The sequence below is a fragment of the Alosa alosa genome, chromosome 11, assembly GCF_017589495.1.
Source record: "Alosa alosa isolate M-15738 ecotype Scorff River chromosome 11, AALO_Geno_1.1, whole genome shotgun sequence".
NCBI classification, from domain to species: domain Eukaryota; kingdom Metazoa; phylum Chordata; class Actinopteri; order Clupeiformes; family Clupeidae; genus Alosa; species Alosa alosa.
The window spans coordinates 18,425,574-18,430,573 of NC_063199.1; the positions used below are offsets into that span (position 1 = coordinate 18,425,574).

The window sequence follows — 5,000 nt, forward strand, 5'->3', positions numbered from 1 at the left end:
CTATAGTATTTTGCCTACAAATCAATTTCAGACCAGGAAGAGAGGTACAGGTATTTAGTGGGTTTTGAAGCAAATTTTTTTGATTAACGGATATGTGTGGAGAGCATTCACTCACCATCGTTATCTCATTTTTGACGGAGGTGGCGTTTAGAGGCTTTTGCATTTGAACTCTTGTGTTCGTGTCGTGTGTGTGTGTGTGTGTGTGTGTTTGTGAATGTGTGTGTGTGTGTGTGTGTGTGTGTGTGTGTGTGTGTGTGTGTGTGTGTGTGTGTGTGTGTGTGTGTGTGTGTGTGTGTGTGTGTGTGCGCGCGTGCGCATAAAAAAACCCTTCCATTCACTTTATTTAAAAGTGGCAAATGTTAGCACTAATACCCAAACACAGTATGGATTCTCTCAACTGTGAGGAACAAAATGCCAGCTTTTCACTAAGTGTACCAATACAGGCTCATTAAACAGTGTGTCCACAGAGAAAACTCCTCCATACTGCACACCTCCATCTCCTGATTTTGAAACAATGACTCTTTCCCCAACCCACGCTCTTGGAACACACACACCAACACACACACACACACACACACACACACACACACACACACACACACACACACACACACACACACACACACACACACACACACACACACACACACACACACACACACATATATATATATCATAAAAGTTCAGTCTGACAACAATTGCTGTAGTGGTGGCCTCACTAATGACTTTCAAGATGGAGAAATAAAGCTCAGCAGGTCATGGGAAAAGTGATGGTGTTCCTGGGCAAACATGTGCTAAGTATGTAAATGACTGTTCCGATCAGCCTCTTGGGGAGTTTTAAATAGGTGTTAATGCTGGAGGGAGCTGTTAAGATTTATGTATTCTGCTCGCAGGAGTCACCTCAGGCAACCTGGACACAACCAGTGGCACACACACACACACACACACACACACACACACACACACACACACACAAACACACACGTGTAGCCTCCTTCTGCCCTGAGTATGAGGTCACCACTCCGTGGTGAGTCACTGGTGGTGTCACAGGTGAGATGCAGATTTATGCTAATAGCCACCTCTTCCTCTCCCCCAACAGCACAGCAAGGGCCTTAATTATGCACACACACACTCTTACACACACACATACACACACACACACACACACACACACACACACACACACACACACACACACACACACACACACACACACACACAAACACCAGAGAGACAGAGAGAGAGAGAGAGAGAGAGAGAGAGAGAGAGAGAGAGAGAGAAAGCAAGTGAGCGAGAGAGAGCGAGAGAGAGAGTCTAAACTGGGTTGAAGAGCAAAGCTCAGAGATTGTAATCTATTTAATCCTTAGAGAGACTCTTGGTGCAGTAGTGCATGCTTCAGTCAACACTCACACACACACACACACACACACACACACACACACACACACACACACACACACACACACACACACACACACACACGCACGCACACACACACACACACACTGTTGCATATATGTCCATACTCTTACATTCATAAGGACAAGTGACATTAGTACCAGATGGGCGAGATCTAATTGCATGAATAATAGATGTGAGGTATGCAAATGAAAGTGCATAAGCAAATGGAAACATAGACGAATACAGATGGGCAGGTATACACTATGCTTTTCACTTAGGTCCATACACCTGATGGCTGCAACAGCACACACTCTAACACACACACACACACACACACACACACACACACACACACACACACACACACACACACAAACAACTCTCATATAATCCCCCTCATGTATAAACATATCTACAGTATAACACCCCTGCACCCATCCTCCCACACATTCCCACACACACATTTTCTCATGTTTAATGATGATAGAATGGAAAAAAAAAAAAAAGTTTAATTGACATTTCTATTGCTACTGAATATTGAAATGACATCCCTATTCCTATCATGTTGCATGTCATGGAACATGGAAGAAAAAGAAAATCACAGGGATTTGATGTTTTCTTGAAGCATCCATGATGACAGTGCACATTGATCTCCAGCAAAGCTGAACTGTAAACAGAGCGACATTGCTGATGTCCATTCAAATCCTTATCATTCTTTTTTATGACTCACACACACACATTGGCACAACTGCTAACAGCATGGTTGATAACGAAACATACTGCCCGATGGGTATCTCTGAGTCAAACAAAAATAGAGCACATGCAGTCCTATCCACCTTATTAGTGAAATCCTACTTTTGTTCGGTTTTTATCTTCTGTCCACCCTGTTTACATAATCAAAGTCCATAATGACTCGCAGTTTCAGCAGGCTAACAAGAATATAATACATAATAATAAGATATATAAGAATAATATAATAATAACTTAGATTTATTTTTTTTAAAGTATATATTTTAGGCTTTTTATGCCTTTAACCCATTCGTGCTGGATGCTGCACGACACAACATCCCATCTCCCGCCTGTTGCTGCATAGCGCAGCATTGACTCTCCCGCTGGTTGCTGCGTAGCGCAGCATGCTTTTAATTTCATGTTTCTAGGTGTGCAGAGGCTTAGATAGTAAGGTTTTGGTAGACGCTGACAATTCTTAGTATTTTTTCAGAAAACAAGGTTATTTAGTCTAGAATGCCATAGGATTCTATAGGCATTTTTAGCAGGCATTTCAGGAGTAAATGATAGTGGAGGATGACGAGAAGTGAGTAGAAGAGAGAGTTGGGGTGGGATCCTGAAAGGATCATGGGGCGGGAATCGAACCTGGGTCGCCAGCGTACAGTGCAGGTGCCCCAGCCAGTTGCACCACTTCCGGGGCCCAACTTAGATTGCTTTCGTAATGTTGAAAATTCTGCACTCAATATGGATATTCTATTCTATATAACATATGACTGACAGAAAAACAAAGCTTACTTTTACATGGCTTAGGAAGCATCAGGCACTGTCTACCCTCTGGAAATAGAAAACCAGATTTCTGAATATTGAAGTGTCATGGCGTCGCCCATTGTTGGCTTTTGAATATGGTAGCTAGAGTTTTTAAGTGGGAGAGCAGTAAGAGACAGGGGCACATCCCTTCCTTTTTCCAAGCGTTCTCAGAGGAGAGGAGAACCTTCTCTGTCTCTCTCTCTTTTAAGGGAGCTTGGCCAGCCTCCCAAAAGGCCAAATGTAGAACTCATGCTTCCAGTCCAATTACATTAGTTCTCCATTCAGTGGCGGGGAGAGAGCAAGCTTGATCGACACAGAGAGAAGTGATAATTACATAAACTGGAGTGCTCTCATCTTCTCTCAGGTGAGCACTCTCTCTATCTGTCTCTCTTCCCCTCTTTCTTTCCTCTCTCCCACTACACTCCCCCTCTATCTCTTTCTTTACTCCCAAACTCTCTCTCTCTCTCTCTCTCTCTCTCTCTCTCTCTCTCTCTCTGCTGAAGTGGCGAGCAGACGTGCTGTAGGCATATCTGATGCGCCATAGGAAATGAGCTATGAAGAGCTTAAACTGATGGGTATTATTTCAACAGGTGCTTCTGATTCCTCACACACACCACACACCACACCACACACACACTCTCTCACACACACCACACACACACACACACACACACCACACCACACACACACTCTCTCACACACACCACACACTCTGGAGTGTTTGCACATCCTCTAACAGAGAGTAGGATACCCGCAGCTCACTCGCAAACGCTGACACTAGCACACAGAGACACACACACACAAACAGACACACACAGGCACACACACACACACACACACACACACACACACACACACACAAACACACACACACATGCTACAGTATAGTGGGTTTTGTGGTTTTAGTTTGTATAGTGTGTCCTGGTTTGTAGACATTTCAAACTAGAAATATGGAAATATACAAAAAATAAGAATCGAAGATACCAAAATGGAAGAAGTAACAATGTCAAATAGAAATAAATCCTATCATATGCAAATGAAGAATGAAATTACTGTGATCACATGTTAATATATCTGTGAGTGGGAGAACTTCCCAGGCACTAGTTTGCCTTGCTCACTCAAAATAGAATCACTACATTAAGATTAATTAATGCACACAGTGACCTGATGTGCAGAGCAAACCTAGTGCCATGTACCCCCCACCCCTCTCTCATCTATCACCATAGCAGCATATTGTGAAGTCATCAGAAGAAGACATCATCTCTCTCTCTGTCTGTCTGTCTCTCTCTCTCTCTCTCTCTCTCTCTCTCTCCTGAGCCCTAGTTTGAGAGTGGAAGTGGCTAGCTTACACAACAGCACATGAGCACCTGCACAGAAAAGAAAGGAAGAGAGAGCGACAAAGAGAGGAAGTTAAGGAGAAGTGGATTACTCTAAAACACAGCGTGAGAAAGAGAGAGAAAGTGAGGAAGGTGAACTGTAGATTAATGTGGTGAGGAACTATCACTTGGACTCCCACACCTCCAGGCTTGGCACTGAAAGACAGAGAGAGGATAGAGATGGAGTCCAGGGTGGAGGAAAGAAGATGGAGAGAGAGAAAGGGAGAGAGAGAGGATGGATGGATAGAGAGAGCTAGAGGGGAAAGTAGTTGGCAAGTCAGTGTGGGGGGTAGAGGAATAGAGAGAGAGAGGGATGGAGAGGAAGAGAGAGAGATTTCATACTTTATTCCAGTTTTACAAAACCAAAAACAGGTCAATCAATCATCACAAAGTAGAGATATGAAAAAGATAATAAAACCATTTTTATAAAAGATGGCTAAAATGCAATTCATTTTCAATCACAGTGCAAAGTGCTTGTTTGGTACACCACACCTCCTCAAAGGTTTCCAGATTTTGCATTAACTTATAAAACCAGAAGTCAACCAAAAACTCTGGCTTTAACCAGGGCAGGAAACAGAACAACAACATTAGTTCCTGGTAGGTTCTCCACCTTATTCCTCCTTGTGATACAAATAGCCATTTGGAGAGGAAGAGAGAGAGGGTGGGGGAGATGAATGAAGCCCATGAGCC

General features: G+C 43.3%; 1 protein-coding gene across 1 annotated transcript in view; it reads left to right on the forward strand.

Annotated features, from left to right (window-relative positions):
- Positions 1-5,000, forward strand: part of cdh13 (cadherin 13, H-cadherin (heart)) — a 431,894-nt gene that overhangs the window by 108,159 nt on the left and 318,735 nt on the right. The gene's annotated exons all lie outside the window — the stretch shown is intronic.